Source organism: Arachis ipaensis, chromosome B1 (genome assembly GCF_059453495.1).
Source record: "Arachis ipaensis isolate K30076 ecotype BB chromosome B1, ASM5945349v1, whole genome shotgun sequence".
Lineage (NCBI taxonomy): Eukaryota > Viridiplantae > Streptophyta > Magnoliopsida > Fabales > Fabaceae > Arachis > Arachis ipaensis.
Window position 1 is genome coordinate 45,342,558 of NC_142436.1, and position 9,796 is coordinate 45,352,353.

Here is a 9,796-nt window from a genome sequence, read left to right on the forward strand (position 1 = left end):
ATGGTGCCTATGGTACAGGGTATTATGAACTTTCCAGGATCCTGTCTCTTCTGAGGCAATGTCAGTTGATCCAGATCACTTAGTTCATTGATGAACAAGGGAGGTTCAACTTCCCAAGTATCAATGCCAAATAATTTGGCATTCAGCTTCATGATTGCACCAAGAAACTTGGCAGTTTGCTCTTCAGTAACATCCTCATTCTCCTCAGAAGAGGAATACTCATCAGAGCTCATGAAGGGCATAAGGAGGTTCAATGGAATCTCTATGGTCTCTAGATGAGCCTCAGAGTCCTTTTGTTCCTCAGAGGGAAGCTCCTTATTGATCACTGGACGTCCCAGGATGTCTCCCTCCTTGGGATTCACGTCATCTCCTCTCCTCACAGGTTCGGCCATGGCAATTGATTCAATGGCCTTGCACTCTCCTTTTGGGTTTTCTTCTGTATTGCTTGGGAGAGTACTAGGAGGGATTTCAGTGATCCTTTTACTCAGCTGGCCCACTTGTGCCTCCAAGTTTCTAATGGAGGACCTTGTTTCATTCATGAAACTCAGAGTGGCCTTAGATAGATCAGAGACTAAATTTGATAAATTAAAATTATTTTGTTCAGAGTTCTCTGTCTTTTGCTGAGTAGATGATGGAAAAGGTTTATTATTATTAAACCTGTTTCTTCCACCATTATTAAAGCCTTGTTGTGGCTTTTGTTGATCCTTCCATGAGAAATTTGGATGATTTCTCCATGATGAGTTATAGGTGTTCCCATAAGGTTCACCTAAATAATTTACCTCTGCTATTGCAGGGTTCTCAGGATCATAGGCTTCTTCTTCATAAGAAGCCTCTTGAGTACTGTTGGATGCAGCTTGCATTCCATTCAGACTCTGAGAGATCATATTGACTTGCTGAGTCAATATTTTATCCTGAGCCAATATGGCATTCAGAGTATCAACTTCAAGAACTCCCTTCTTCATAGGCATCCCATTACTCACAGGATTCCTTTCAGAAGTGTACGTGAACTGGTTATTAGCAACCATGTCAATGAGTTCTTGCGCTTCTGCAGGCGTTTTCTTTAGGTGAATGGATCCACCTGCAGAGGTATCCAATGACATCTTTGATAACTCAGATAAACCATCATAGAATATATCCAGGATGGTCCATTCTGAAAGCATGTCAGAAGGACACTTTTTGGTCAACTATTTGTATCTTTCCCAAGCTTCATAGAGGGATTCACCTTCTTTCTGTCTGAAGGTTTGAACATCAGCTCTAAGCTTGCTCAGCTTTTGAGGAGGAAAGTACTTGGCTAAGAAAGCCATGACCAGCTTATCCCAAGAGTTCAGGCTGAGAGATTTTATCCTCAGCCTTGTTGTGGCTTTTGTTGATCCTTCCATGAGAAATTTGGATGATTTCTCCATGATGAGTTATAGGTGTTCCCATAAGGTTCACCTAAATAATTTACCTCTGCTATTGCAGGGTTCTCAGGATCATAGGCTTCTTCTTCATAAGAAGCCTCTTGAGTACTGTTGGATGCAGCTTGCATTCCATTCAGACTCTGAGAGATCATATTGACTTGCTGAGTCAATATTTTATCCTGAGCCAATATGGCATTCAGAGTATCAACTTCAAGAACTCCCTTCTTCATAGGCATCCCATTACTCACAGGATTCCTTTCAGAAGTGTACGTGAACTGGTTATTAGCAACCATGTCAATGAGTTCTTGCGCTTCTGCAGGCGTTTTCTTTAGGTGAATGGATCCACCTGCAGAGGTATCCAATGACATCTTTGATAACTCAGATAAACCATCATAGAATATATCCAGGATGGTCCATTCTGAAAGCATGTCAGAAGGACACTTTTTGGTCAACTATTTGTATCTTTCCCAAGCTTCATAGAGGGATTCACCTTCTTTCTGTCTGAAGGTTTGAACATCAGCTCTAAGCTTGCTCAGCTTTTGAGGAGGAAAGTACTTGGCTAAGAAAGCCATGACCAGCTTATCCCAAGAGTTCAGGCTGTCTTTGGTTTGAGAATCCAACCATAATCTAGCTCTATCTCTTACAGCAAAAGGGAAAAGCATGATCCTGTAGACTTCAGGATCTACTCCATTAGTCTTAACAGTATCACATATCTGCAAGAATTCAGTTAAGAACTGAAAAGGATCTTCAGATGGAAGTCCATGAAACTTGCAGTTCTGCTGCATCAGAGAAACTAATTGAGGTTTCAGCTCAAAGTTGTTTGCTCCAATGGCAGGAATGGAGATGCTTCTTCCATGTAAATTGGAATTAGGTGCAGTAAAGTCACCAAGCATCTTCCTTACATTATTATTATTTTCGGCTGCCATATTCTCTTCCTGTTCGAAAATTTCTGAAAGGTTATCTCTGGATTGTTGTAATTTAGCTTCTCTTAATTTTCTCTTCAGAGTCCTTTCAGGTTCTGGATCTGCTTCCACAAGAATGTTCTTATCCTTGCTCCTGCTCATATGACAAAGAAGAGGGCACAGAAAAATAATAATAATAATAGAGATCCTTTATACCACAGTATAGGGATCCCTGTGCGAGTGGAAGAAAAGAGGGAGACAAAGAATGTAATATAATGGAAGAAACACAACTGTGAAGAGGGTTGGGATGTAAGATGAGATGTTAGTAGATGAATAAATAAATAGAATAAGATGGGAGAGGGAGAATTTTCGAAAAATATTTTTGAAAAAGAGTTAGTGATTTTCGAAAATGGTTTTTGAAAATTGTTAGTATTTTTCAAAAATTTTTAAAATCAAAAATAAAAATAAGAATAATTAGTTAATTAAAAAGAAATTTTTGAAAAAGAGGGAAGATATTTTCGAAAATTAGAGAAAGAGAGTTAGTTAGGTAGTTTTGAAAAAGTTAAGAAACAAACAAAAAGTTAGTTAGTTAGTTGAAACAAATTTTGAAAAGATAAGAAGTTAGGAGGTTAGAAAAGATATTTTGAAACCAACTTTTTGAAAAAGGTAAGATAAGAAGATATTTTAGAAATTAATTTTGAAAAAGATTTGATTTTTAAAATCTCAATTAATGACTTGATTCATAAGAAATCACAAGATATGATTCTAGAACTCAAAGTTTGAATCTTTCTTAACAAGCAAGTAACAAACTTGAAATTTTTGAATCAAAACATTAATTGTTATTGTTATTTTCGAAAATTTGGTATAAAAATAAGAAAAATATTTTTGAAAAATATTTTTTTGGAATTTTCGAAAATAACTAAGAATTTTGAAAAAGATTTGATTTTTGAAAAAGATTTTGAAAAAGATAAGATTTTCAAATTGAAAATTTGATTTGACTCATGAGAAACAATTTGATTTTAAAGATTTTTGAAAAAGTCAATCCAAATTTTCGAATTTGATGAGAGAAAATGGGAAAGATATTTTTTTGATTTTTTGAAATTTTTATGATATGAGAGAAAAACACTAAAGAGATGCAATGCATGAAATTTTTAGATCAAAACATGTGATGCATGCAAGAATGCTATGAATGTCAAGATGAACACCAAGAACACTATGAATGTCAAGATGAACATCATAGACACAATTTTGAAAAATTTTTAATGCAAAGAAAACATGCAAGACACCAAACGTAGAATTCTTTAATGCTTAGACACTAAGAATTCAAGAATGCATATGATAAACATGAAAAGACACAAAACAAAAAATCATCAAGATCAAACAAGAAGACTTACCAAGAACAACTTGAAGATCATGAAGAACACCATGAATGCATGAGAATTTTCGAAAAATGCAAGATGCACATGCAATTGACACCAAACTTATAACATGACTCAAGACTCAAACAAGAAACAGAAAAATATTTTTTGATTTTTATGATTTTCTAATTTTTTTTTTTGGATTTTTATTTCGAAAATTATATGAAAAAGAAAAAAAAATAAGGATTCCAAAATTTTTAATATGAATTCCAGGAATCTTGCATTCTTAGTCTAAAGCTTCAGTCCAGGAATTAGACATGGCTCACTAGCCAGCCAAGCTTTCAATGAAAGCTCCGGTCCAAAACACTAGACATGGCCAATGGCCAGCCAAGCTTCAGCATGTAATTCAGACATGACACGCCTGACATACTCATTCCCAAAGGAATTAGACATGGCTTTACAGCCAGCCAGGCTTCACATGCTTCATGAAACACTAGAATTCATTCTTAAAAATTTTGAAGCCAGAGAATAATTTATTTTTGAAAACATTTTTTATTTTTTTTTCGAAAACAGATGAGAAAATTTTAGAAATATTTTTGAAAAATTTTTGAAAATAAAATAAAAAGAAAATTACCTAATCTGAGCAACAGGATGAACCGTCAGTTGTCCATACTCGAACAATCCCCAGCAACGGCGCCAAAAACTTGGCGTTGTTGCCGGATCAAAACTTGGCACTGATGTTACCGGACCAAAAGCTTGCCGAAAACTCAAACAATCCCCGGCAACGGCGCCAAAAACTTGGTACGCGGAATCGTGATTACACTTTAATTATGTAAAATTCATTGCTCTTTCTTTTCCTGGAAATGGCGCCAAAAACATGATGCCAAGACCATGGTTCACAACTACGTGTAACTGACCAGCAAGTGCACTGGGTCGTCCAAGTAATACCTTACGTGAGTAAGGGTCGAATCCCACGGAGATTGTTGGTATGAAGCAAGCTATGGTCACCTTGCAAATCTCAATCAGGCGGATATAAAACAGTTATGTGGTTTTCGAATATTAATTAATAAAATAGGGATAGAGATACTTATGTAATTCATTGGTGAGAATTTCAGATAAGCGTATAGAGATGCGTTTGTTCCTCTGAATCTCTGCTTTCCTGCTATCTTCATCCAATCAGTCTTACTCCTTTCCATGGCTGGCTTTATGCAAGGGCATCACCGTTGTCAGTGGCTACATCCCCTCCTCTCAGTGAAAAATATGCTAACATGCACTGTCACAGCACGACTAATCATCTGTCGGTTCTCGATCATGTTGGAATAGGATTCACCCTCCTTTTGCGTCTGTCACTAACGCCCAGCACTCGCGAGTTTGAAGATCGTCACAGTCATTCAATCATTGAATCCTACTCGGAATACCACAGACAAGGTTTAGACTTTCTGGATTCTCTTGAATGCCGCCATCATTCTAGCTTACGCCACGAAGATTCTGATTAAGAGATCTAAGAGATACTCATTCAGTCGAAGGTAGAACGGAAGTGGTTGTCAGGCACGCGTTCATAGGGAATGATGATGATTGTCACGTTCATCACATTCAGATTGAAGTACGAATGAATATCTTAGAAGGGAAATAAGATGAATTGAATAGAAAACAGTAGTACTTTGCATTAATCTTTGAGGAACAGCAGAGCTCCACACCTTAATCTATGGAGTGTAGAAACTCTACCGTGAAAATACATAAGTGAAAGGTCCAGGCATGGCCGAGATGGCCAGCCCCCAAAACGTGATCAATAGATCAAAAGATAATCCAAAGATCCAAAGATGTCTAATACAATAGTAAAAGGTCCTATTTATAATAAACTAGTCACTAGGGTTTACATGAGTAAGTAATTGATGCATAAATTCACTTCCGGGGCCCACTTGGTGTGTGCTTGGGCTGAGCTTTAACTTTTCACGTGCAGAGGCCATTTGTGGAGTTGAACGCCAGGTTTTGATCCATTTCTGGCGTTCAACTCTGGTTTTGGATCCTTTTCTGGCGCTGGACGCCAAAATTGGGCAGAGAGCTGGTGTTGAACGCCAGTTTACGTTGTCTATTCTTGGCCAAAGTATGGACTATTATATATTTCTGGAAAGCCCTAGATGTCCACTTTCCAACGCAATTGGAAGCGCGCCATTTTGAGTTCTGTAGCTCCAGAAAATCCATTTTGAGTGCAGGGAGGTCAGAATCCAACATCATCAGCAGTCCTTCTTCAACCTCTGAATCTGATTTTTGCTCAAGTCCCTCAATTTCAGCCAGAAAATACCTGAAATCACAGAAAAACACACAAACTCATAGTAAAGTCCAGAAATGTGAATTTAACATAAAAACTAATGAAAACATCCCTAAAAGTAACTAGATCCTACTAAAAATATACTAAAAACAATGCCAAAAAGCGTATAAATTATCCGCTCATCACATGCACATATACTTCCATTAATTTTCCAAGGTGAGGTGAGAACACCTTGTTCATTAATCGTTGATACATGGCTCCAACATTCTTTAATCCAAAAGGCATTATCACGTAACAGTAGTTAGCTTTTGGAGTGATGAAAGAGGTATTCTCTTGGTCCGGCTTGTACATCGGGATTTAGTTATAACCCGAGCATGCACCCATAAAGGATAGGTACCTTTATCCTGAAGCTGAGTCTACCAAGGCATCAATGCTGAGAAGAGGGTATGGGTCTTTGGGACAAGCTTCATTGAGGTCGGTATAATCAACACACATTCTCTATTTTCTGTTCTATTTCTTCACTTGGACTACATTATCTAGACACAAAGGATATTTTACCTCTTTTATGAACCTGGCTTCTAATAAGGCTTGCAGTTATTCTTCTATGACTTGTGCTCTTTCAGGGCCGAGCTTCCGTCGCTTCTGTTGAATAGGTCGTGAGCATGGGTAGACAGCAAGCTTGTGACACATAATGTCAGGGTTTATCCCGGGCATATCGGAGGCTTTCCAGGCGAAGAGGTCGGAGTTTTGTTGTAAGTTCTTAATGAGGTCTGCTTTTAATTATTCTTCGATGTTAGCTCCTATACTTGTTGTTTTCTATGCCTAGTATTCGATTTGTACTTCTTCAATTTTTCCACCAGGTTGTGGTCGTAGCTCTTCTCGTGCTCGGATACCACCGAGCTCAATAGTGTTGAATTCTTTACCCTTTATGCTTCCCCATAGATTCAAGATCTCATTATAGCATTTTCGTGCCAATTTCTGATATCGTCTTATAGTGGCAAATCTTTCTGAAATCGGAAATTTCATGCAGAGATGAGGAGTGGAAACAACTGTGGCTAGTCGGTTCAAAGTTCTCCGACCTATCAATACATTGTGGGCTGATGCTACGTCGACCACAACGTAGTCTATGCTCAAAGTTCTAGATTTCTGATGAGCGGATAATTTATATGCTTTTTGGCATTGTTTTTACATAGTTTTCAGTATGATTTAGTCAATTTTTAGTATATTTTTATTAGTTTTTAAATAAAAATTACATTTCTGGACTTTATTACGAGTTTGTGTGTTTTTCTGTGATTTCAGATAATTTTTGGCTGAAATTGAGGGACTTGAGCAAAAACCAGATTTAGAGGTTGAAGAAGGACTGCAGATGCTGTTGGATTCTGACCTCCCTGCACTCAAAGTGGATTTTCTGGAGCTACAGAAGTCCAAATGGCACGCTCTCAATTGCGTTGAAAAGTAGACATACAGAGATTTCCAGAAATATATAATATTCCATACTTTGCACGAGTTTAGATGACGCAAACTGGCGTTCAACGCCAGCTCTCTGCCCTATTCTGGAGTTAAACGCCAGAAACAGGTTGCAAAGCAGAGTTAAACGCCAGAAACAGGTTACAAACTGGCGTTTAACTCCAAGAAAGACCTCTGCACATGAAAGCTTCAATGCTCAGCCCAAGCACACACCAAGTGGGCCCGGAAGTGAATTTCTGCATCAATTACTCATTCCTGTAACCCTAGTAACTAGTTTAGTATAAATAGAACTTTTTACTATTGTGTTAGACATCTTTTGATCATGTTTTGATAATTGAAGCCTCTTTGGGAGCTTGGCCATTCGGCCATGCCTGGACCATTATCACTTATGTATTTTCAAGGGTAGAGTTTCTACACACCATAGATTAAGGTGTGGAGCTCTGCTGTTCCTCATGAATTAATGCAAAGTACTACTGTTTTTCTATTCAATTCAAGCCTATTTCTTCTCTAAGATATTCATTCGCATTCAAGAACATGATGAATGTGATGATTATGTGACGCTCATCATCATTCTCACTTATGAACGCGTGCCTGACAAACACTTCCGTTCTACATGCAAACAAGATTGAATGTGTATCTCTTAGCCTTCTGATCGTGAGATCAGAGTCTTCGTGGTATAGGCTAGAACTATTGGCGGCCATTCTTGAGGTCCGAAAAGTCTAAACCTTGTCTGTGGTATTCCGAGTAGGATCCGGGAAGGGATGGCTGTGACAAGCTTCAAACTCGCGAGTGCTGGGCGTAGTGACAGACGCAAAAGGATTACTAAATCCTATTCCAGTATGATTGAGAACCGACAGATGAATAGCCGTGCGGTGACAGCGCATCTTAGACCATTTTCACTGAGAGGATGGAAAGTAGCCATTGACAACGGTGATGCCTTACACAAAGCTTGCCATAGAAAGGAGTGGGAATGATTAGATGAAGACAGCAGGAAAGCAGAGGTTCAGGAGGAACGAAAGCATCTCTATACGCTTATCTGAAATTCTCACCAATGAATTACATAAGTATCTTTATCCTATTTAATATTTAATTATCTTTTAATTGTTAAAACTCTATAACCATTTGAATCCGCCTGACTGAGATTTACAAGGTGACCATAGCTTGCTTCAAGCCGACAATCTCCGTGGGATCGACCCTTACTCATGTAAGGTTTATTACTTGGACGACCCAGTGCACTTGCTGGTTAGTTGTGCGAAGTTGTGACAAAGTGTGTGAATTACGTTCCGAGCACCAAGTTTTTGGCGCCGTTGTTAAGGATCACAATTTCGTGCACCAAGTTTTTGGCGCCGTTGCCGGGGATTGTTCGAGTTTGGACAACTGACGGTTCATCTTGTTGCTCAGATTAGGTAATTTTATTTTAATTTTAAGCTTTTTATTTCTTATTTTTGAAAAATACAAAAAAAATTAATAAAATCATAAAAAACCAAAAATATTGTGTTTCTTGTTTGAGTCTTGTGTCAAATTTTTAAGTTTGGTGTCAATTGCATATCTTTAATTTTTCGTTAAAATTTTCGAAAAAAAATTCATGCATGGTGTTCATTATAATCTTCAAGTTGTTCTTGATGATTTTCCTTGTTTGATCTTTGAATTTTTATGATTTCCCTTGTTTTGTGTCTCAACATTAAAAATTTCTAAGTTTGGTGTCTTACATGTTTTTCTTTCCTTAAAAATTTTCAAAAATAAGTTCTTGGTGTTCATCTTGACATTCAAAGTGTTCTTGGTGTTCATCTTGACATTCAAAGTGTTCTTGCATGCATTGTGTGTTTTGATTCATAATTTTCATGCTTTGAGTCTTTTTATTGTTTTTCTCTTTCATCATTAAAAATTTAAAAATAAAAAAAATATCTTTCCCTTTTTCATCTCATAAAATTCGAAAATTTGAGTTGACTTTTTCAAAAATTTTTAAAATTTAGATGTTTCTTATGAGTCAAGTCAAATTTTCAATTTAAAAACCTTATCTTTTTCAAATCTTTTTCAAAAATAAAATCTTTTTCATTTCTCTTTCATAATTTTCGAAAATTTCAAATTGATTTTCAAAAATCTTTTTCCTATTTTGTTCCATAATTTCAAAATCTTTACTAACAATTAATGTGATTGATTCAAAAATTTTAAAGTTTGTTACTTACCTCTTAAGAAAGGTTCAATCTTTAAATTTTAAATCATATCTTTTTGTTTCTTGTTAGTCAAGTAATCAACTTTAATTTTCAAAATCAAATCTTTTTAAATTTCTTTTTCAAATCTTTTTCAAAATAAGTTTCAATCACATCTTTTTCAAAATCAATTTCAAAATCTTTTCTAACTTCTTTTCTAACTTCTTATCTTTTCAAAAATTGATTTTCA

The 9,796-nt window shown here is 36.6% G+C and overlaps 2 non-coding genes across 2 annotated transcripts; both read left to right on the plus strand.

Annotated features, from left to right (window-relative positions):
- The first annotated feature begins 1,154 nt into the window (after nucleotides 1–1,154).
- LOC148576416 (small nucleolar RNA R71) lies at nucleotides 1,155–1,262 on the plus strand. The gene has a single exon (XR_015902976.1). It is a non-coding gene; the product is annotated as a small nucleolar RNA R71 (small nucleolar RNA).
- A 560-nt stretch (nucleotides 1,263–1,822) lies between these two features.
- LOC148576417 (small nucleolar RNA R71) lies at nucleotides 1,823–1,930 on the plus strand. The gene has a single exon (XR_015902977.1). It is a non-coding gene; the product is annotated as a small nucleolar RNA R71 (small nucleolar RNA).
- Nucleotides 1,931–9,796: the final 7,866 nt, after the last annotated feature.